The sequence below is a fragment of the Microcaecilia unicolor genome, chromosome 1 (genome assembly GCF_901765095.1).
Source record: "Microcaecilia unicolor chromosome 1, aMicUni1.1, whole genome shotgun sequence".
Lineage (NCBI taxonomy): Eukaryota > Metazoa > Chordata > Amphibia > Gymnophiona > Siphonopidae > Microcaecilia > Microcaecilia unicolor.
In genome coordinates, this window is record NC_044031.1 from 564,532,296 (window position 1) to 564,557,989 (window position 25,694).

The following is a 25,694-nucleotide window of genomic DNA, read 5'->3' on the forward strand; positions in this document are numbered from 1 at the left end:
TGTTTTATTTTGTTTGATTTCTATTGATAACCTTAAGAGTGGACTAACACGGCTACCATACTCCTCAAACTGAATAGAATGCAGGACCCAAAGCAGCATGGCTTCACTAGAGGCAGGTTGTGTCAAACGAATCTGATTCATTCCTTTCACTGGGTGACCAAATAGTTGGACATGGGAGGGGCGCTAGATGTGTACTTAGATACACTTGGTATGAGACCTAGAGTAACTGACTGGGTTAAAAATGGGTTGAACAGAAGGAGACAGAGGGTAGTGGTAAATGGAGTTTGCTCTGAAAATAGGGATGTAATCAGTGGAACACCGCAGGGATTGGTCCTAGGGCTGGCTCTTTTAAACATCTTTGTGAGTAATATTGTGGAAGGGATGTCTGGTAAGGTTTGTCTCTTTGTGGATGATACAACTGGGTGGACATCCTAGAAGGTGTGGATGACATAAGGAAGGGAAATGGGACTTGATATACTGCCTTTCTGAGGTTTTTGCAACTACATTCAAAGCTGTTTACATATATTCAGGTACTTATTTTGTACCAGGGGCAATTTTTGGGTTAAGTGATTTGCCCAGAGTCACAAGGAGCTGCAGTAGGAATTGAACTCAGCTCCTCAGGATCAAAGTCCACTGCACTAACTGCTAGGCTACTCCTCCACTTGAAGCTTGAAGAATGGTCTAATATTTGGCAACTAAGATTTAATTAAAACAAACACAGGGTCATTCACTTGGGCCACAAGAATCCAAGGGAATGGTACAATATAGGGAGTTAAGTGCTTCTTTGTACAAAGGAAGAACGGGACTTGGGGATGATTGTTTCTGATGACTTTAAAATTTCCAAACAGGTAGAAAAAGCAACGGTCATAGCCAGAAGGATGCTTGGGTACATACGGAGAAGGATTACCAGCAGAAACAAAGAGGTGATAGTGCCCTTTTATAAGTCTCTGGTGAGGCCCCATTTAGTGTACTGTGTGCAAGTCTAGAGACCGCACCTACAGAAAGATGTAAACAGGATGGAGTCAGTTTAAAGGGCGGCTACAAGATTGGAAAGCAGTCTTGGACATAAAACATATAGGGATAGGCTTATGAACCTCAAAATGTATATGCTGGAAGAGAGGAGGGAGAGAGGAAATATCTTAGAGATGTTTAAATATCTCAGAGGCAGTAATATATAAGAAGTGAGCATTTTTCAAATGAAGGAAAACTCTGGAATGGGGGGGGGGCATATGATGTTAAGAGGAAATAGGCTTAGGAGGACTCTAAGAAAGTATTTGTTCATGGAAAGGGTGGTGAAAGCGTAGAATGGCCTCCCGGTGAAGGTCATGAAGACAATGACTGAGTCAGAATTTTTTTTTTTTTTTTAGTTCCAATATTTTTATTGTGTTTTATAAATGATAACAAATGGCTAAAATAAAGCAATTAGCCAGCTTAACAAGTTAACAGTAACAAGCATCAGCATACATGTTCAAGTTAGGCAAGTCCGGGATTATTTCGATAACAGATCATAATCATAAGTCACAGGAGTAATACATAATTTCAATTCTGACAAAGGTTATTACGTAGTGAGTTTAGTAAAGGAGACCATATTTTGTTGTACTTAACAAGTGAGTTATGTTTTTCAGCCGCAGCATATTCATATTTTGCTAAAATACATACAGAATTTCACCATGATAAATAAGTTACTTTGTCAAGATCTTTCCAACAAAAGAAAAGTGTTCTAAGGGCTTGATGTAACATTAAATCCAGTAATTGTGCTTGATATTTGTCTATTGATGATTGTAACATTAGTGATCCACATATAACTATATTATATGATAAAACATCTTGAATATTCAAGGTGGAAGATATAGAGGGGCATAATCGAACAGAAACGCCTATCTCCATGGGCGTTTATCTCCGAGAACGGGTCCGTGAAGGGGCGGGGCGGATCGTATTTTTTAAAAGAAAAAGACGCCCATGTTTTATTCGTCAAGGTGTGAGCTGGGCGTTTTTGCTTTTCAGCGATAATGGAAAATGAAATCGCCCAGCTCAAAAACGAATAAATCCAAGACATTTATTCGTGGGAGGGGCCAGGATTCATAGTGCACTGGTCCCCCTCACATGCCAGGACACCAACCGGGCACCCTAGGGGGCACTTTTACAAAACCAAAAAAACAGGTAAAAGAGCTCCCAGGTGCATAGCACCCTTCCCTTGGGTGTTGAGCCCCCCAAATCCCCCTCAAAACCCACTGCCCACAAGTCTACACCATTACTATAGCCCTAAGAGGTGAAGGGGGGCACCTACATGTGGGTACAGTGGGTTTGGGGGGGTTGGACGACTAGTAGCATTAAGCAGCACAATTGTAACAGGTAGGGGGGGGATGGGCCTGGGTCCACCTGCCTGACGTCCACTGCACCCCCTAACAACTGCTCCAGGGACCTGCATACTGCTGCTTGGGAGGAGGGTATGACATTTGAGGGTGAAAGTAAAAAGTTGTGAAACATCATTTGTTGTGGTGGGAGGGGGTTAGTGACCACTGGGGGAGTCAGGGGAGGTCATCCCCGACTCCCTCTGGGGGTCATCTGGTCATTTAGGGCACTTTTGGGGGCCTTATTCGTGAAAAAACAGGGTCCAGGAAAAGTGTCCTAAATTCTAGCTCAAAACTGTTCCATTATCGGCGAAGGGCGCCCATCTCTGTTCGCCCGATAACCACGCCCCAGTTCCGCCTTCACCACGCCTCCGACACGCCCCCGTCAACTTTGTCCGCACCCGCGACGGAGTGCAGTTGAAAGCGTCCAAAGTTCGGCTTTCGATTATACCGCTTTATTTGTTTTTGTGAGAAGAACGCCCATCTCCCGATTTAGGTCGGAACTTGGGCGTTATTCTCGTTCGATTATAAGCTGGATAGTGTCCCATACAGAATTCCAATATTCTTGAATATATGGGCAAGAATAGATGATATGTTTAAGATTTCCAACATCTTTTTCACAGGTCCAGCATTTATTCGCACTGTTTTTTGGTTATATTGTGTTCAATTTGGCGAGTTTAGCAGGAGTCCATAGGGCTCTGTGTGCTAAGTAGAACATAGATTGTGAAATGGACTCTGATTTGGTGGTATGAGTAATTTTAAACCCAAATTTTTCCCAAGTTTTTTCATCTAGTTGGGCATTTAGATCGCATTCCCATGATTGCATGGTATTAGTAGGTTCTTTGAATTTAGCTAACTGTAGTATTTTGTACCATTTAGATGCGACATTTTTGGAAGTCATAAAAGACTTGCAAAGTTGCCAACAAGAAGGGTAATCAGTAGTTAATTTTTTTATATCTACGGAGTTAGTTACACAGTGTTTGAGTTGAACCCATTTGTAGTATTGAGAACTTTTAAGACCATATTTTATACTTAGTTGGGCAAAAGGTAGCCAAGAATTATCTTTTATAACATCATTGAGAGTCCATATACCAGCTTTTTTCCAAGTATTCCAATTTATGTAACAATTGTTAATTTTGAATTTTGGATTGTTCCAAATTGGGATGTACATAGTATGTGTTATGGGATGTGTGACAACTGAATCAAGTTCATTAAAAACTGAGTCAGAATTTAAGAAAGAGTGGAGGCATGTGGGATCCCTTAGGAAAAGGAAGAGTTAGTGGTTACGGAGGATGGGCAGATTGAATGGGCCATTTGGCCTTCATCTGAAATCATGTATCTATGATTTATTACAAATCATCAAAAAGAGACTTACTGTAAACATTAAAGGGTAGATATTCAGATCAAATTAACTGGTTAGAGGAAACTCCTGCCCATTTAAATATCAGTAAGTGGGCTATCCCTGAATTTTCAGTGGCACTCAACTGCATGATGCATTGAAAATCCAGTGTGACTCCACGACAATATCTGATTAATGCCATGGCATTCTGGTAAAGGAGTAAGGACAAACACACCAAATGTGGAAAAAAACAACAGTGTCTCATGAAAAATCTCAGGAGCAAGTACAGGAGTGGGAACAGAACCAGGCTCTTCAAAAAGCAGACCGAAGGCATCCAATGTTTGAAATATAATTTACTGAAAAAAGACTCTACATAGTACCCTGTTTTGGCACTGAGAGTGCCTTCCTCAGGAGTCTGGATGCTTTGTCTTGAAAGGTTAGTGGACAAAGTGCACCAGATAGAGTCTTTTGTAAGTGACGTTTTGGTCTTGAAGAAGACCTTTAGTATATATTAGGAGATAAGGCTGCTGGTACAGGTGTTGCTTTTATCCAAGATGGACTATTGTAATCTTATCTATTTGGGTGCACCTAGGCAGGTTATCCAGCAATTGCAAACAATCCAGAACACTGTAATCTGAATATTCTTTTCACTACAGATGCAGGATAACATTTCTTCATATTTTGTTGAATTACATTGGTTGACTATAGAGACAAAGATTATGTTCAAATTCTTTTGCTTTCTATATAAGAACCTAAATGGTGAATGCCGAACTTATATAATGGATAAAATGGAATTTCTTTTCAATAATAGGGATAGAAGATCATTTCACAATCCACTTTTCATCCTTCCATCTATTAAGGGAGTAAAGAAAATTAAATTTTGATAGACTTCTTGCAGTTCAAGCATTGAGGTCTTGGAGTGATTTAATATTTGTTTTGCTGCTCAGTTATCTTTTCTCTTATTCAAGAAAAATGTAAAAATCAATCTTTTTAAGAAATTTATTAAAATTAGTTCTTGAATAAGATTCTCTGTTTCTTCCCATCCCAAGAGATTGTCTTGGTTTTTAAATTATTATAAACCACTAAGAACCCCTCTTGTGGCTCGTGAAGTAGATTGAGATAATTACTGTTTCTAACCTTGGAGTACTGGAAGCTGTTCTATGCTGGGGATGTTAAAAAGTACGTAATGCAATGCCCATAGATGGCGTGATCCAACAGTTATACAGCAGCAGACAGAAGACATATTTAAAAAGTTCTAACAATTTATTCAATTTGGAAAAATGGACTGGGAAGGTTTTTAAGCCAATGATAAAGAGTAGATCCTTGTGGTCATTTCAAGCTCTATAGATCTGTTGATTTGAGGCTCTTTGAGGCTTTTCCTTCCTTCCATCGTTGGTATATTTCTGGTATTTAGTGGGTCATTATATTGATTTTTTTTGCTATCATTTTCAATGATTTAGATGATCCCACACCCTTGTGTATATGTTTAGTGGATCCCACAAATTACATTTCAATATACTTCTATACCGCTGATACCTTCAGGTTCTTAGTGGTTTATAATAATTTAAAAAAACCAAGACAGTCTCTTGGGATAGAAAAAAAAACAGAGCATCTTATTCAAGAACTAATTTTAACAAACTTCTTAAAATGATAGGTTTTTACCTTTTTCTTGAATAAGTGAAAAGATAAGGAAGGGGTCATCCCTGATTCCCTCCAGTGGTCATCTGGTCATTTAGGGCACCTTTTTGTGCCTTTTTCATTCTACATAGTCAAACTGGGTCAGACCAATGGTCCACCTAGCCCACTATCCTGCTTCCAACAGTTGCCAATCCAGGACACAAGTACCTGGCAGAAACCCAATTAGTAGCAACATTCCATGCTACCAATCCTGGGGCAAGCAGCAGTGTCCCTCATGTCCATCTCAATAACAGCCTATAGATTTTTCCTCCAGGAATTTGTCCAGACCTTTTTAAAATACAGATACACTTACCACTGTTATCACATCCTCCAGCAGCAAGTTCCAGAGCTTAACTATTTTTGAGTGAAAAAAATATTCCCTGCTATTTGTTTTAAAAATATTGATATATTTCTCTTGGTCTTGGTACTTTTTGAAAGCGTGAAAAATTGATTCACTTTTATCTGTTCTACACAAACCAGAATTTTATAGACCTCAATCATATCCCCTCTCAGCTGTCTCTTTTCCAAGATGAGGAGCCCTGACCTGTTTAACTTTTTCTCATATAGTCTGGATCAAAACATTGAAGTTTTATCCCTATAAATGTTTGTTTTGTTCCATAATGGTTATAAAAAGTCCAAGTGTTAGGAAGGCCCCCACCCTAATCCAGCCTCTGAAATGCCACAGACACACTTCCCTGTGATTTGTGCACACTGCAGATGGATTGCATAGATAATCAACTGCAAAACAGGCTTCAAAAATACCGATTTAGACGTTTTGAGAAGAAATTCATCCAAATGCTGTTTTATGACACTTTTTGGACTTTTTTATGTTTTACAAAAGAGCTCCATAGGAGCCTCACGTGTCTTTATAAAAAAATAGCATAAATCATGTAGAAACCCTGGACAAATCAAACCCTTATACATTTACACCAGCTCGAAAGCAGTTATAAATGTATGCACATACAATACGTGATCATATGCAGTTTATAAAGTTCAAGTGTAAACTGCAGTTCTGCCCATGCTCTACCTTAACTCTGCCCTATAACACACCCACACTGAACACCCCTTACAAGTATGTACAATGTGGCCTATATATTGCTATAGACTTGCAAAATGTCTTTTAAAATTACCTTCTATAAGTTTCCATCTCAGCCTCAGTTCAGCAACCACTTTGTAATTTGTACATGCTATATATAGCTTAAAAAAACAGAGGCAGCCATTCTATAGTGAGCAAAATTCAGCCATGTATATATTACGAACTTACTGCCCATCAGAGATTTTTATTTCATTGCTCCATTATTTACAGTATGTGATCCAGCAACATCCTTCCTTGATAGGTTGCACTGGAGTTGCAGATGCATTGAAAAGCAACAGCGGATTTAATTTTAAAAAAATACGCCCGATCAGGGGGCACTAGCAAGCCCATAAAAAATAGTAACACAAGAACATAAGCATTGCCATACTGGGACAGAGCGAAGGTCAATCAAGCCCAGTAGCCTGTTTCCAACAGTGGCCAATCCAGGTTACAAGTACCTGGCAAGATCTCAAAACAGTAGAATACATTTTAGGCTGTTTATTCTAGAAATAAGCAGTGGATTTTCTCCAAGTTCATCTTAATAATGGCTTATGGACTTTTCTTTTAGGAAGTTATCCAAACTTTTTTTTTAACCCCTCTACTTCTGAGCTAACTGCTTTTACCACATTCTCTGGCAATGAATTCCACAGTTTAATTACACATTGAATGAAGAAATGTTTTCTCCGATTTGTTTTAACTTTACTACTTTGTAGCTTCATTGCATGCCCCCAAGTCCTAGTATTTTTGGAAAGAGAAAACAAGTGATTCACATCTACCCATTCCACTCCACTCATTATTTTATAGACTTAAACCCCAAGTTCTCTCCTCACTGACAACAGAATATTTCAATTTTATGCGCTTATTTTTCAGGTAATCACTCAGAATATCTATAGTACTTGCTGACATAATGGTAATCCCAACTGCAAAACACAGGTGTAATAGGAGTAGCAGTTTGAGATGAAAGCAAATCTGTTACAGTCAGAACACATCACAGTTTGGGTGCTGCAATCAGATATCCTTCAGATACAAAAAGAGTTCTTCATAGCACGTCTGGGGGAGCTAACACTGTTGTATGCAATTTTGAGATCCTTGCCCCGTGGCAAAGATTGAATGTGTGGATCATTTAAACCAGCCTCCAGAACTTTGGAGATTGGAGCATGATGTATCATTGGCTGCAGACCTTTGGGTTGAGTAGGCTAAAACCTATTGTACTACTGTACTAAGCCCCAGGTTGCACAGTTTAATATAAAGTGCAGACAGAACACTTTTTTTTCTGAGAAAAACAATGATTCACTTTTGATGAGGATTTACAGATAACTGTGCAATGCAATCGTGATGATACACAGGTCTAGATCTCTTGCAGTGTGGCTGGATACAAAAGAGAGAGAGAGAGAGAGAGAGAGAGAGAGAGAGAGAGAGAGAGAGAGAAAGGCTAAGTACTCTGAGATATTGGCAAAATTTGGAAGATGGCCCAAGGATATGAGTAGCATAACAATGGAAGGTTGACAGCAAAAGACCATTCAGACAAATCTCCATTTACCAAATCAGATCTTGTAGAATTAGTAAATCAGACTATATTACTGACTGCAGACATTATTTCTGTGGTTAATTGATTAAGATCAGATCAAAGTAACTAGGGGTACTTTTACTAAGCTACGGTAAGCACTATCGCTTGCTTACCGTGGCAGAAAAGGCCTTAATGCAGGGCATGCTGAGGCATCTCGTGGTAATTTTGTGATTGGTGTTTGCTTCTCATATGCTGAAAAATAGATTTTATTTTTTTTAGCACTGTGGTGGGTTGATGGGCAGAGAGTAGGCATGTTCTCTACTAATCGATTAGCGCACTTACTACTACTACTACTTAGCATTTCTATAGCACTGCCAGGGTTATGCAGCGCTGTACAAGTTTAAACATGGGGAAGGACAGTCCCTGCTCAAGAGAGCTTACAATCTAAAGGTAAAAACTATGTAGTCAGTGTAGGTATCAGGAATGGGAAGGTGGTTAGGCGCCAAAAGCAATGGAGAAGAGATGGGCCTTGAGTAAGGACTTGAAAATGGGCAGGGAGGGCGCATGGTGTATGGGCTCAGGAAGTCTGTTCCTTACTTTGCCTTACACTGGAGATGTGGCCTAGTGGTTAGAGCACTAGTCTTGACATCCAGAGGTGGCCAGTTCAAATCCCACTGCTGCTTCTTGTGATCTTGGGCAAGTCACTTAACCCTCCATTGCCTCAGGTACAAACTTAGATTGTGAGCCCTCTTGGGACAGAGAAATATCCAGTGTACCTGAATGTAACTCACCTTGAGCTACTACTGAAAAAGGTGTGAGCAAAATATAAATAAATAACCAATTAGAGTGTGATTAGCACATGAGCACTTACCACCTATAAGATAGGTGGCTGTAGGGGTTCACACACTAATGGCCACATGCCACTGGTGAAATTAGAGCATGACCATTAATTTAAAAAATTGGAAAAGCAGCCATTTTACCCCTGCAGAAAAATAACCTTAGCACATGGGAATGACCCATGTAAAACATGCACCGAGGCCACTTTTTACCCTAGTTTGATAAAAGGGCCCCATAGGAACATATAAACAATCTTGTAGTACCTATATCCAAAACAAACATGTTGAACCACTTGTGTAGAGGTCAAATGTATGTAAGCAGTTTAATGGGGAATATGCAAATATCAGAGTAACTACCATTTTAAACTCACTTGTGGAGGTTATAGGAAAAATCACCCTCAAACTAAGGTGCCTTTTTACTAAACAGCGGTAAAATGTTGTCTTAGCTTGCCTTTACACAGGTCATTCTTGTGTGCTAAGAGGTAAAATTGCCATTTTCCCATTTTTCCTATTAATGGCCACTCTCTAATATTCCCATTAGTGCATGACCGTTAGTGGATGGCCCTTACCATCACCTAGTTTGTAGGTGTTAGGAACTCACATGCTAAACCTGTGCCAATTGGTTTGTGTGCGGCAATGCCCGTGCCTACCAATAAGCGCAGAAAATGCCCACTCTCCATCCTAGATCAGCTCCAAGTGCTAAAAACTAAATTTATTTTTTTATCAAGTGGGTAGCATGCACATATGCCCAGATTACCACAGAATACCTCAGCGCTCCCCACGGTAAGCCATGATTTGCTTCAGTAAGCACACGTTAGGGGGTCTTTTACTAAAGATTAGCTCTAGTTATCTGCAGAAGAGCCCATAGGAATAAAATGGGCCTTGCTGTAGATAACTTGAGCTAATCTTTAGTAAAAGACCCCCTTAGTGTTTACTGCAACTTTGTGAAAGAGCCCCTAAAAGATTTAAGAGATCCAACAACAGGCCAGAGCACAGTAGCCAGCAAAATTAAGGGTTCTCTGTGAGCCTTGCAAACCTGGGATAAGTTCTGGGATAAGGCAAAACAGAAATGGATGTTTTTGAAGAGTAACACTTCTTGCACGTCAAAAGCAGTGATTTATATGATTACGTTCCCTTGTGGATTGCGCTACATAGGGCAAACTAAACGCATGATCAAGGTAAGATTATCTGAACACAAGCATGGTATTCAGTCCAGAAAAATCCATATGCCTTTGGCTAAACATTGTTTGGATAAAAATCATGACTTCATGGAGCTGCGGTGTCTTGTCATAGAACAACTTAAGAATAATAATAGAAGAGGTGACATTTCACGCATCCTTCATCAAAAAGAACAAAAATGGGTCTATTATTTACAAACAATTCATCCGAATGGATTGAATGGACCCATGGAATGGGAAGCATTTTTTAAAAATCTTTTTTGATTTATATAAGGATTTATGCTCAAATTCCTTATTGCATTATGTGTTAACAATTATATTGAATTAAGGTTTTGGGTTGTTTGTTTTGTTAGTTCTGGGTTTTGCTTTATGACACTGTCCCTTTAAGTTCTGATTAAGCTGTGGCACGTCATTTTTAAATCAAGATGCTTCAAGAACATAATTGGATAAAACAGTTTGTGATGTAACATCTAATGGGTGGAGCTATGATGTTGGCGACCTATTTGAACGTCCGCCATTTTCTGAACCATTGTTCGCGATGGATTAAAAAGAAAAGAAAAAACATTGTTTGTTTTTGATATTTCTCCTGTTGAAGGTTGCGAAACAGTGGGGTCCCTTGCTGTTGGGAAAGTTTGTAAGACATTGCGAGTGTGGAGGTTAATACCCACTTTGAAAAAATTGAATAAAAACAGATTGCATCCAACTTCATGACCGTTGCAAAAATATGACTGGAAGAAACGAATTGGCTATTTGAAACTCTTTCATCACTGTCACCTGGGAACCAGGACGGAAAGACTTTGGAAGAGGCATAAATCAGCACTTTAAGTTAAGTTATTGATTTTTTTGAATGTTTTGCTGCCGATACATGCTGAACAGTAAATATTGTAATCGTGTTTCATTCGTCAACACCTTCCAGTTTTCATTCAGAGAAGTCTAGGAAGGGATACTATAGTTTCTTACATCCATTAGTACTCTCTGTACTACTACTACTACTACATAGCATTTCTATAGCGCTACAAGGGTTACGCAGCGCTGTACAAGTTAAAACATAGTGGGGTGTACAGACTTTGATCATTTTTTGATACTTGAAGACACTCCGTTTTCCGTTTTTTTGTTCACAGAATCTTTTTCTCCCCAAGTGTGGGAGTTTTTGGATGTCTGTGAGTTTTTTTGGAAGGCGGTAGGAGCCCATGATGTTGGCCATTTCAGTGGAGTCCTAATGTTAGGTTCCCTGGGCTGTTGAGGCTATTTTTTTCATATAAATTTCTTATGTTAGATCAAGGTCTTGCGCTCACCTATAGACTGTATAAAAGGAGTGATATTTAGTGTTTTTGAGATTGTAAGTAGTATACCATGCCATACTTTGTATTGTTTTCGAATATTTTTACTGCTGTAATTGCCTATTCCTCATGTTTGGTCTATTCTTACTGTACACCGCCTTGAGTGAACTCCTTCAAAAAGGTGGTAAATAAATCCTAATAAATAAGATGCTGTTATAGAATATTAAAGTAATTTGGCATTGATGCACCTAAATGTAAGCATGAAGCAGTTATGCCAGGTCTATGGCAGAAATAACCATTTGCATGTAAATGTGGCACTTTAGCTCCTAACTTGCAGTAATTTATGGAACAGCTCACTATGCACATATATCCTGGGATTCAATATATCATGCTTTGATTTCCGTACGCAAATCAAACTGTATTCCATAACAATGCGCATAACTTCATTAGTTATCTTAATTAGAACTCTGCTGCACGTTTCATATTCCGCCAGAACCGATATACTCATATCACCCCTCTCCTCAGGTCACTTCACTGGCTTCCGATCAGATACCGCATTCAATTCAAGCTTCTCCTTCTTACCTACAAATGCACTCAGTCTACTGCCCCTCCCTATCTTTCTACCCTCATCTCCCCTTACGTTCCCGCCTGTAACCTCCGTTCACAGGATAAATCCCTCCTCTCAGTACCCTTCTCCACCACCGCCAACTCCAGGCTCCGCTCATTCTGCCTTGCCTCACCCTATGCTTGGAACAACCTTCCTGAGCCCTTACGCCAAGCCCCCTCCCTGCCCGTCTTCAAGTCTTTGCTTAAAGCCCACCTCTTCAATGCTGCGTTCGGCACCTAACCCTTACCGTTCAGTGAATCCAGACTGCCCCAATTTGACTGCCCCTATCGGACCGACCGTTCACTTGTCTATTAGATTGTAAGCTCTTTGAGCAGGGACTGTCTCTCTTTGTTAAATTGTACAGCGCTGCGTAACCCTAGTAGCGCTCTAGAAATGTTAAGTAGTAGTAGTTGTAGTAGTAATCAGTGCTGATAATTGGTTGTTAACAACCTATTATCAGCAGTAATTGGCATTAATTAGAATTTACGTGCACTACTTGCTAAGCATATTCTGTAATGTAGTGTATGCAAATATGTTGCATATTTGAAAAGTGGGTGTGGTTATATGTGTGGAATGGGCGGATCATGGGCATTTCTGAAATCTATTCACATTGTTATAAAATACACCTGCTGCACACCAAGGCATCGAGATTGACATCAGGTTTTACATGTAATTGATCGTGACTAAATTTAGTCGCCTGGACTGACGATTGGCGTATTCTATCATCGTGTGGAAATTTAGGTTTATTCTACAAAGTACACCTAAATTAAAGTGTTCTTTATAGAATATGCTTCGATTTCCATGCAAAATCTCAGCGTGATATATAGAATTTAGCTCATAATGCATACATATGTGGATAAGTGCTAGTATTCTACAATAAAAATAAAAAAGGTGGGAATATGAACCAGGCTATCCAAAAAAGGAACCAAATAATAATCAATAAATATTGAAATAAATAATATTTAATAATTTTCAAACCAAAAACAATTCCACATTAAAAGAAGACTCGACACAACGCTTTGTTTTTCTGCAGCGTGCAGCTACAGACGGATTATTTATACAACGGTCTTTTTAAAGACCACTTCTATGTTCTTGCCTGCATATTTTGCATGGTTTTCATTTGTGATTTGAGATTTCTTCAAAATATCAATCCATGCCTTAACTTCACTATTTATCTCGTTTATAAGACTCCTGATGTAGGCCATCTGGCCGAAACACAACGTTGTGTCTTCTTTTAATGTGGAATTGTTTTTGGTTTGAAAATTATTAAATATTATTTATTTCAATATTTATTGATTATTATTTGGTTCCTTTTTTGGATAGCCTGGTTCATATTCCCACCTTTTTTATTTTCATTTTCGCTCCATGGGATCTATTAAGTTCTCCACGTACGTGGATTCTCTTTAGTATTCTACAATATGCATACAAATGGTGCCTATCTTTAGATTAAAGAATTAGGGAGTATTTGATTTACATACTGTAACCAGGGGTGAAAATTAAAATAAAATTCATTCAGTTTCTCCGCTTTGGCCTTGTCCTCTCTGAGCGCCTCTTTTGCTCCTTCGTGATCTAACAGTCCCACAGATTCCCTCGCAGAAGCTTTCTGTTTCTGATGTACCTGAAAAAGTTGTTACTGTGAGTTCTAGCCTCTGCAGCAAGTTTCTCTTCACATTCTCTTTTAGCCTTCTTTATTACTGCTTTGCATCTGACTTGACAGTGCTTATGTTGCTTCTTATTTTCTTTATTTGGGTCCTGTTTGCATTCTTTGAAGGATAATCGTTTGGTTGTAATGTCCTCTTCTACTTCACCTTTTAACTATGCTGGTTGACGTTTTCTCTTCTTCCACCTTTGCAAATACGTGGAATGCATTTGGACTGGACTTCCAAGATGGTATTTTTGAATACTGTTCAATCCTGATTTATTGTCCTAACCTTTGCAGACGATCCTTTTTCACCATTTTTCCTCATTTTATTATAGTCGCCCTTTCAAAAATTAAATGCAGTTACATCCCAGATAATAGCTCAAATTTCATCATGTTATGGTCATTGTTTCCAAGGGGACCCAACACCACCACCTCTCATACTATGCTCTGCATGCCACCAAGGACCAGATCCAAAATGGCTTCCCCTCTTGTCGGTTTCTGGACCAGCTGCTTCAAGAAGCAGTCATTTACTACATCTATTAATTTTATCTCCCTGGCACTCCCTGATGTAACATTTATCCTGTCAAGATCGGGTTAATTGAAATCACCCATTATTATATTATTTTGGGCAGACTGGATGGACCGTGCAGGTCTTTTTCTGCCGTCATCTACTATGTTACTATATATTATAGCATTGCCCAATTTGCCAGCTTTCCTAATCTCTGTAAACATTTCTTCATCCATCTGTTTGTTCTGTCCTGGCAGATGGTAGTACAGCCCTACAATAATACTCCTTCCCTTCACACATGGAATTTCTATCCATAATGATACCACCTGCTTCAAGTCTTTTTATATCTTTAGTGAGATATGGCCTCTAAAACAGAATAAAGAACTCCATGCAAGGCATTACCAGTGACTCTACAGAGAAATAATTATGTCTTCCTTTCTTTTTTTTCCTGGCCATGGGAAAAAGTGGCTTTAGCATGTGGAAAGACCCATGCAAAGGCACATTAAGGCCACATTTTGTCACAGCTTAGTAAAATGACCCCTTTGTGAGGTAGTTATCAAGCTCTGTTATGTCTATAAAGCACGTTATTTGCCTCTTAATACATGCTAAAGGGCACTATTGTAAATTATAGTATTGTATCACTTGGTATTTTTAGTTACCAGGGGATAATACTAATGAGATGCACAATGCATGTAAAATAGTTCATTAGTATGTGACTTGCGGCAAAAAGCTGACATTATTCTTCTGTCCTGAGAGCTTCGGACTGCAAAGCCATGGCCCAGTGCTCCCAGGAAATTCTTAAAAGGGCTGGCCAAAGAGGCACTGAACTCTCCTCCAATACCCCCCTTTTGCCCTTGCATGGCAACTTGATCCCTAGCTGTAGTACCATGAGACTTGCTGGTGCTTTTTTGAACCCAGCACTAGCAAAGGCAGTAATGATTGGGTTCACGCTTGCTCATACCCCACTCAATTCCAGGTATTTTTATGGTAGGTCTTGCTGGCCTACAGGAAGGTAGGGGGAGGCATTGGATAATTGGGGGGGGGCTTGAATTGGAGAGGTTTTGGGTTGGGGAGCCTTCAAGGTGGGGAGGGGTCATATTTGAGGATTTTTCAGGAGAGGGTATGATTGGTGGGGTAGTGGGGAGAGCTCATTGCCTCTTTGGTCATCTCCTTTTAAGAAGTGCCTGGAACATCAGGCTGTAGCTTTGTGGCCTGATGCTCCTGGGATGGCAGAGTAACTCTGCTTATGAGGCTGATTGCAGGCAGCATTGTTCATATACCACGAGAATGACTGACCTGCGGTACTGAGTTTCCACAGATTAATCACACACCTAGTACATTAAGGTACGTAAAAGCCCAACATCTACCTTACATATACCGAAGAGAAAACGACATTGACCCAGACTCTATCTCCCACCTTACGTTCCTGTCTATCACCTATCTCTACCTACCCATCCATCCTATTACTACCCATCATTACTATGTTATACTTAATTTCCTACTTTACATAACAAAATTCTGTGTTACCTATTACTATGTAAGCCGCATTGAGCCTGCTTTTAGTGGGAAAGTGCGGGATACAAATGTAATAAATAAATAAATAAATAAATAAATAAATAAATAAATAAACTTTTACCATACCTTGATAATCACTTTCCTTAATTCTTTGACTGCAAAGGCGCTTTATTGTTCATATGATGAAGGTGTATGTGTATGTGTGTGTGTGTGTGGTGGTGGGTGGGGGTTGTTCTAAAATGTTCACTATTTATTATTAATCTTTTCATTTTTGCATAGAGAAATCATATATTATTCTCTTTAAGTACTATAATCCTTGCTACTGTTGTGGTTCATGTAAGAGTGCTAGGCAATAAACACACTTTGCTATATTTTTTAAGCTGAGTGTAGCACTGAAGAAGGAAAACCAATATGAAGCTATATTTATTGTGACTAATGGAATAGTTTTGTTCAGCAGGAACTGCATTTTCTTATATTGTGAATCACAGGAGTGGACAGAAAAAGTCTGTTCTGTGTGATCTGATCTTATAAAAATTTTATGCTAGCGCTCAGTTCTTTAAAAGCATGGGAAATATGACTTCAAGGCTGCCTTAGATGATATACTTACTTTGTAAAAATGATTTTGTGGTATATATATATTCTCTTTATGACTCCTATTTCATCTTGGAAATGGAAGTCATAAAAGGAGCATACTTGCTAAAAAAAATAGTGTCCTTTATCTTTTGCTTCTCTCAGCACTTAAGCAGAACTTTGTTTGAAGACTATGCATCAGGACCCTAATGTGGTGGACAATTTTCAAAGAATTTTTGTAGGATAAAACTATTCTACCTATGTAAATCTTCTGTTTAAAAAGTGCTCATCCTACACAGGGTAGAAATATGTGAATCCTCCTAATTCTAGAAAGTTGGTCAGCCTAATTTATGACTAGCATGCAAATTTGTACATGCAACTTTTAGAATAAAGTCAGCTGCACCATAACTTAATGACTTTTGAGTCAATAAGTGACCTTAACAATCAATTACTGGCTACAATTGGTGTTAATTGTAGCTACTGACAGCTACACACTTAACTGCCCTTAGTTGGTATTCTATGTTGCATGCTCAAATTGTAGAGCATGCAACTTGAAGGGGGTGTGGTCCTGGGGGGGGGTCTGGGCATGTAGGGGGCGTGTCAGGCAGTTACATGTGCAGGTTATGGAGTACCACCTTTTTTATTTTTATTTATTTTATTTGTTGCATTTGTATCCCACATTTTCCCACCTTTTTGCAGGCTCAATGTGGCTTACATGGTACCATAATCGGCGTTAACCAATTTCGGTATGAACAAATACAAGTTGCGAATAATATCAAAGTGATATTATGGTAGAGTGAGATACATGTAAGGTAAAGACAATTGTGGAGAGCTTAGAGAGGGAAGAAGAGTTAGGTTATGTCCATTATGATCTTTGGTTAAGTTGTGTCGCAGATGCCCAGGTTTTTATGTTGGGTTGGTGGGGTATGCCCTTCTGAACAGTTCTGTTTTTAGTGCTTTCCGGAAATTCATGTGGTCAAGGCAATCAATATAAAATTACCGCCAACGTGTGCATCTTCAACCACATTCTAGTGGAGTTATTCCTGGAAATGGTTAGGTCAAGGGCAAACTGTGCTCATAGACTAGTTCTGGATTTTCAAAATTAGGGGGCCGATATACAGTTGGTGATGGGCAGTGCATTTGTTGTCTGCTGCCGGCATTAAATCCAGATATTCAATGCCGGGCCATATCCAGCAACTGGAATTGAATATCCAGTTTTATTTTGGCTGATAAGAAGTTAACTTAAACTGTCTATGCCAATATTCAACGCTAACCACAGATTCTATACTGCGCGTCTAGAGATCTGCACTAAACTCTAAGCATAATCTATAAGATTGTGAGTGACTTAATTAGCTTAACAAGCTAACCAGTATTGTCAAAAGCACTTAACAAGCAATAATGAACCCCAATTGACAATAATTAGAATTTACATGTACAACTCGCTAAGAATATTCTGCAACGCAGTGCACCTAAGTTCTAATGCATGCAGGCAAAAAAGGGTATGGTTAGAGGTGGGCATTCCAAAATGTATGTGTGTAGATATAGAATATAGTCCAGTGTACCTAAATCTATGTGCCGGGATTTACACCATGTTTTCTTTGGTATATCAACTAACCATTTTCTATATACCGTGCCTATATCTAGGCACCGCTTATAGAATATGCTTAGGCAGAAATGTTTTCAGCGCTGATTTTTTAGGCACTATATATAGAATCCCTCCTAAGAGGTTAACGTTTTAGCTGTCAAAGATAGGCCTGCAATTTAAGGCTCAACATAGCTGGTTTGGCACTGAATATCCATTCGAAACTGGCTATTTGACATGATATAGCTGGTTGGTGGCGGGATATTCAGATTATCTTCTACTGAATATCCACGGTTAGCCATTTAAATGCTATTTATCTGACCAGGAGCCATTCCTGGCCGGTTAAATAGTTTTGAATATCGGGGGGTTATATGCATAAGTTTGGTGTTTAAAGGTATCCACGATCTCTACAAAAAATATTATATGCAAATACACGCATGTTTTGAGCATTTGCATTCCAAAGACAGAAATATTTGTGCGATTTCTTTGCAAAATCTTTTTGCCACATGTGGATAGCAGCGATTTAAACCAGAACAAAAAGTGCAGTGGGCCACCAATGGGACAGAAGAGGTGGCAGCTAAGGTCAAATGAAGCAAATTTTATTGAAGAACCTGCCACGGCCATCTTTCGGAAAAAGGTTTGTGTCAGGGGTTGTATGGTGGTTTCATGCATCAAATGCTTCTCATGCAATTTGGACTGCTTAGTGCCATGTATAATAAAAACAGCAGACTTCTTCAGCCAGGATTGAATCTATGTGCATCGTTTTTACTGTATTTGTAAATGCTGGGGAGTATGAGACACATGGCAAGTGATGGAATGTGTGTATGGATGTGCAATATGGATGTGTAATTTTGAGTGCTGGAGAGATGGCTTTGAAAGCACATTTGATGCCATATTTTACCTGATGCTGTAGATGTTTTCCCCTGTCTCCAACTCTATGTTTTGCACTGTGCCAAAATATTGGAAGGGTGATGGAGGCGCTTTAGGAGTGAAGTAGTGGACAACATTCTAATAGCTTTTCAAATAAAGAGATTGGAATTATTATTAATATAATTTTTTATTCTGAATATAGTAACCTTATCTGGAAGATATTCAGCCAATGGGAGACAGGCCAGCTAAGTACCGTGATATTTAATACCAGGCCATTTCTGGTGGCTGACCTTGAATATCCTAAGTGTATTCTGTAACTGGCACCTAGATTTAGGCACAGTATATGGAATACACTTAGTTGATATCCCAGCACCAAGACATATGCATATCCATTTATACCATGGGAAACATGGCATAGATACTGGCATGCAGATTTAGGTGCAGAGGGGCATATTCTGTAACAGTGCACATAAATTTTGGAACACTCACAAAATACCCATTTCCCTGCCTAACACCACATCCCTTTTTGGCTCCACACATTAGAATTTAGGCACTCTGCATTACAGAATATGCTTAGGGGCCATTTTACTAAGCCAGGGTAGGCTCTACGCGCGTGCAGTGTGCACCAAAATGAGACTACCACCAGGCCAGCATGTCCTCCTGGCAGTAATTTCAGATTTGGCATGTGCCCATAACACCTGTATGAATTATTTATTTCCTCCTACACCAGTGGCATACCAAGGGGTGGGGGCGGTCCACCCCGGGTGCACGCCGCTGGGGGGTGCCACGGTGCACGCCTGTGGGCTCCGACTTCACTAACTTTGCTCATTCGCTGCAGCTCCCTCTGCCCCGGAACAGGTTACTTCCTGTTCCGGGGCAGAGGGAGCTAAAGTGAATGAGTGAAGTTAGCGAAGTTAGCGAAGTCAGAGCCCACAGGCACGCGCCGCAGCACCCCCCCTGTGGCGTGCACCCGGGGGGGGTCATTTCGCTGGGGGGGGGGGAAGGTGTCATTTCGCAGGCAGGAGGGGGCGCGCTGTACCCGGGGGGGCACATCGGCGATCCGCCCCGGGTGCCATCCAGGCTAGGAACGCCACTGTCCTACACATGCCTGTTCCATTGGTAATCAGCATTTGGCATGTGCCAACCGGTCACCGCGCATGAACCTTTATCACTAGATCAAGGGTGACGTTAAGGGCTCAGGCCAGTTTTGGGCACACGCTGGTTTCATTTTTACCACAGGCCCTTTTCCCGTCCCATTAAAAAAAAAACATATTTTGTAGATGAGGTAAAAACTAGCCCAGCACGTGCCCAATACATGCACCTATACTACCGCAGGCCACTTTTTACCGCGACTTAGTAAAAGGACCCCTTAGTGAGTTTTGGGCATAAATTCAAATAATTGCCAATTAGTGCTCAAACCCTTGTTGGCTTGTTAAGCCAATTAATTTACGAACGTTGCTATTGAATACGCTTAGATTTCAGTGCAGAATGCTAGGCATGATATATAGAAGCCGGGGGGGGGGGGGGGTGCTAGGCATTAATATTCAGCAGAGATAACAGGCTATCTCTCACCGAGTATTAGCGCTTAGCAGGTTAAGTGCTGTTTAACCGACTAGGAGCTGTTCCTGGCTGGTTACATAGAGCTGAAAGTTGGCCAGTATATGTTTGATTTTTCAGACTTGAGATATTCATATTTTCTTCTATCATAGTAAATTCTGGTAAATGTTTTTCCCTTTCCTTTCAAAGAGTTATTGTGCCTATAGACTACCTGACTGACATCAATTCCTTTTATATAATTCTTCCCTGCATTCTGTATGTTGGAAAGCATCAATTTGATAATAAAGGGAAGAGGTAGTGAAAAGTAGACTCTTTCAAATTACATAAAACCCAGCTATAAAAAAATGCTGAGATCAGTAGTAGCCTTACAACTTATTTATGCCAGTAAATATATTGACAAATCTTCTAGTATACCTATACCCCTTATAAAAGAGTGGGAAAAAAATCACTTCATCCACCATCCATTTGTACTTTCATAGAACCATAAACAAGACAGAAAGCATTAAGCACTCACCATGAGAATTCTTTTCATCATTAATGTTTTATACAATGTGTTGCACAGTAAGACACAGTAGCTTTGTTGTACATATACTCATTTCTTAATGATAGTGGAGATCCTTTTGCTAGCAATGGATATAATTTTATTTTTCTAAGACCCCCAGAAAAGACACTGAGTATTTGATTTTTGAAAGATCATGTTTATTTCAATATCCTTTTGAAATGTAATGAGCTATTAATGTTGTTCTTCATTATCCCATTGAAACACATTTATTGAGCAGGATCCTTAGCACTGAAGGAGCGATTCTTCTTAAATAGAATAACATCTAGAGATAGAGCTAGTACTGTAATACTGCCACTAGGGGTCATCAGCACCATTTTGAACCCAGGGCAGCACCAGAATGAGAGTGGAAGGGGTTCACTCTCATCTCAGACCAAAAGACTACCGAGGACACCCTCGGGTAAGTCCTGAGGTGGGTGGGTGCGGACTGGTGTGATCAGGGTCTGGGAGTCGGAGGGTTCCTTTGGGAGGTAGTTAAGGTGTGGTAAGTGCAAAACCTCACTGTACTTTAGTAAACATGCCCAGTAGACCCTAATCATATTTCTTGATAATTTTCTTTCTTCACACATTATACAGAAAAGTCGCTTGGCACTGACACTTCTGTTAATTGTGCTGTTCTATTTTTCTCCTTTATCACAATGTCCATTTTTCTTGCATCAAACTTTTTCTATTGGAACAGGAATGTTCAAGGTAATCACAATTTCTCCATTCTCCACAATTCTGTCTTCTTACGGTTCCTGAAGTATTCCTCTATGCATCCCATTATAATTTAGTCAGTTGTTTCTGTTGATGCTGTTCAGTATGCCTAAAGGCCTATGATAGTAGAAAGATCTCTTTTTTTCTTTCTTTCTTTATTAATTACTTATATTCCACGTTATCCAAATACAATTATTTAGCTCTATGTGGCTTACATAAATAATAAACAGTACAAGTTAATGTATAATACATGTTATGAAAACTATAAGAGTTAATGGAACATACTTGAAAAAGTAGCAGCGAGGAGAAAGATCTTGGTTATAACTAATTTCAACATCTAGTGAAGGAATTTATTTCCCTTGGGATAGAATTCCACCGTTTAGTGCCTTAATGAGAGAAATCTCGAGTTAGAGTGGATTTGTATTTGACATTTTTCTAATTAGGGAAATGTAGAATGAGATAATCCCTTGCTGTTAAAGTTGAGTTTTGAATTCGGAGATCTATCATATCATACATATAGAGCCTCATTTACTAAGGTGCACTGGCATTTTTAGCATGCGCTAAATGCTAGAGACACACATCTAATTTTTAGCATGTGCAAAAAACGCTAGCGCGCCTACAGCACAGCTTAGTAGACAGGGCTCATAGTCTGGAGCTATCCCGTAAATGATTTTGTAAATAAAAGTACATGTTTTGAAAATGATTCTAGCTTTAATAGGTAACCAATGTAGTCTAAGGAGGAGTGGTGATGCCCTTTCAAATTTAGGGGTCCTGTTACTAAGATGCACTGTAAAATGGGCCGCGGTAGTGTACACACGTGTTTTAGGCGCGCACCTACAAAAAATGCCTTTTTAAAAGTTTTGCCGAAAATGGACGTGCGGCAAAATGAAATTTGCAGCGTGTCCATTTTGGGTTTGAGACCTTACCGCAAGCCATTGACCTAGCAGTAACGTCTGATGTGGTAACCGGGCAGTAATGGTCTACGCGCATCAAATGTCACTTTACATGCATAGCTGCCATGTGCCAGAAAATAAAAATATATTTTTCAGACATGCTCCAAAATTGAAATTACAGCAAGGGCCATGCGGTAACCGGGCAGTAACTCCAATTTGGCATGTGTTAGGTACGCGTGGGGACCTAAGTCCCCCACTGTGTACTGCACTGACCACTAGACTACTCCAGGGGCCTGCAAACTGCTTTAATAGACCTGACTTTAACATTGGAGGCTGCCATAGAGGCTGGTATGTCATATAAGGTGTCTGTTACACATTAACTTTATCCTAACACTACATCACTTTGTATTTGTTCATACCAAACTGGCGATCGCCTTTACGGTACTATGTAAGCCACATTGAGCCTGCAATTAGGTGGGAAAATGTGGGATACAAATGTAACAAATAATAAATAAATAAATATTCTTATTGGGGTAGGAGGGGGTCAGTAAGCACTGGGAGGGGGGATATTGGAGGGTGACCCTGATTCCCTTCAGTGGTCATAAGGTCATTTAGAGCACCTTTTTGTGCCTTATTCATTCTAAAAACAGGTCTAGCTTAAAGCATTGTAGTTTTAGTCCTGGACGATTTTGTTTTTTTTCCATTATGGCTGAAAAATGTCCAAGTCCCACCTTTAACATGCCCCCGACATGCCCCCTTGAGATCTAGATGCACTGCAGAAGAACAGAATAGAAAAAAAACATCTGAAAAATAGGTATACTGATTTGGACGTTTTTGTGAGAAAAACCTCCAAATACTGCTTTATGACACCTTTTGCACATATTTCTCTTTCGAAAATGAGCCCCAAAGGCTGATAAGTCCAAAATATCAAGAAGACTAAATGGACTCAACACAGTCCTGTTTTTCGGTGCAGCAAACACCTGCCTTAGGATTCAGAGATATCCCTATAGTACAAACACATATCTAAATACAAATACATAAGAAAGTACATAATAGGTGTCTATACATAATGCATAATAAAAGAAGATAAAAACCAAAATTAAAAATATACCAGTCTGGTTGACAATGGAAAATTGTTTGCTAGTGAATGGGATATCAGTCAGTAAGTCACACTATAAGATAAAGCTGTAACACAGTTGTGTGTGTGTGTGTGTGTGTGTCTGTCTGTCTGTAAAAGACTGAAAGTGATAATAAAAAAGTAATACATTCCAAAATGATGAAACAACTGTCAAAAATAAAGGCATAAAAACGGAAATAGTCAATGCCAACAGACAAAAATGGAAACAAACTCCCACAAAATCAAACATGAAATAAGAAGCAAAAAGCAAAAACAATAGCCAAGAAATGGTATACCCCAAGGAGCAGTGCCAGTGTGGTTTGTCTACACACAGTGAACCATTTGAAGAAGCAAAATGAATTTGTAATTCACATTCAAGTAACTACCCAAAAAGGTATACTTACAAACAGTGATTCTCAAAAGTAATCTGAGAAATAAGAGAAACATTCACTTACCAACATGTAGAAATGAGAACATTTATGTGTCAAAAAAAGTCAGCATAACAGGATGGAAGGTAGCAGCATGCTAACTAAAATAGTGAAAAACCAAGTCTCATTGTGGTGTGAATCAGTGGAAAATCAAACCTCATTGTGGTGTGAAAAAAAAAGCTTCTTTATTGTCTGAAGAAGTGAAAAATCAAGTCCAATTTCGGTGTAAATGCAAGCTCTATGTGGAAACATGCCAAGTGAAATAGAAATAAATCAGAAAGTAGGAACAACAATTCATTTAAACAAATACCATAGAAAGTGAAAATGCAGCATTATACATATAAAAGTGAACCCAATGCACCTCACACACAGTGCCAAAATAAAAAAAAAATAGATTAGAGAGTTAGTGCAGAAGCAACAGCTCATTGACACAGATACCATAGAAAGTGAAAAATGCAGCATTTTCACATATAAAGGAGACAAACAACACAAAAGAACAGAGAATGCTAGCAGGGAATTAGTGAGAAATAAAACTCATTTGTGAGTGTAACAAAGAATGTGATATTGATGAATTAAATTGAAATTCACATACAGGTATGAAATAATCAAGAAAGAGAAACAGCCACTTATCAATGTGTAGAAATGAGATCATTTATGTGTCAAAAAAGACAGCATAAGATCTTGGAGGGTGGCAGCATACCAACTGATATAGTGAGAAAAAAAAAGCCTCAGTGATTTATCAACAATCTGCTTCACATGTCTGTAATACTTTACTTCACTTGTTTTAGCAATTTTGTCTCAGAGGTTTAGTGGGGGATGAAGAATCATTCGAAGATATTATAACTCTAACAATTTGCTCTGCGGTAACCTCATTGAATATAATCCATCCTTTGCCTATAGTTACACTCACAAGTATTTAATCATACTCTGCCAGAGGAAATGTATTACTTAGCTGTTAAAATCTATGCTGTACGTCCAGTGGACATTTGTCCTCTATATACAGTGGGGGAAATAAGTATTTGATCCCTTGCTGATTTTGTAAGTTTGCCCACTGACAAAGACATGAGCAGCCCATAATTGAAGGGTAGGTTATTGGTAACAGTGAGAGATAGCACATCACAAATTAAATCCGGAAAATCACATTGTGGAAAGTATATGAATTTATTTGCATTCTGCAGAGGGAAATAAGTATTTGATCCCCCACCAACCAGTAAGAGATCTGGCCCCTACAGACCAGGTAGATGCTCCAAATCAACTCGTTACCTGCATGACAGACAGCTGTCGGCAATGGTCACCTGTATGAAAGACACCTGTCCACAGACTCAGTGAATCAGTCAGACTCTAACCTCTACAAAATGGCCAAGAGCAAGGAGCTGTCTAAGGATGTCAGGGACAAGATCATACACCTGCACAAGGCTGGAATGGGCTACAAAACCATCAGTAAGACGCTGGGCGAGAAGGAGACAACTGTTGGTGCCATAGTAAGAAAATGGAAGAAGTACAAAATGACTGTCAATCGACAAAGATCTGGGGCTCCACGCAAAATCTCACCTCGTGGGGTATCCTTGATCATGAGGAAGGTTAGAAATCAGCCTACAACTACAAGGGGGGAACTTGTCAATGATCTCAAGGCAGCTGGGACCACTGTCACCACGAAAACCATTGGTAACACATTACGACATAACGGATTGCAATCCTGCAGTGCCCGCAAGGTCCCCCTGCTCCGGAAGGCACATGTGACGGCCCGTCTGAAGTTTGCCAGTGAACACCTGGATGATGCCGAGAGTGATTGGGAGAAGGTGCTGTGGTCAGATGAGACAAAAATTGAGCTCTTTGGCATGAACTCAACTCGCCGTGTTTGGAGGAAGAGAAATGCTGCCTATGACCCAAAGAACACCGTCCCCACT

The 25,694-nt window shown here is 39.5% G+C and overlaps 1 long non-coding RNA gene across 1 annotated transcript; it reads right to left on the bottom strand.

The window, feature by feature from the left end:
- Positions 1-3,118: 3,118 nt before the first annotated feature.
- LOC115460723 lies at positions 3,119-25,203 on the bottom strand. The gene is made up of 3 exons (XR_003940544.1): positions 25,192-25,203; positions 7,646-7,653; positions 3,119-3,191 (listed from the first exon to the last, which is right to left on the bottom strand). It is a non-coding gene; the product is annotated as an uncharacterized LOC115460723 (long non-coding RNA).
- Between the last annotated feature and the right edge of the window lie 491 nt (positions 25,204-25,694).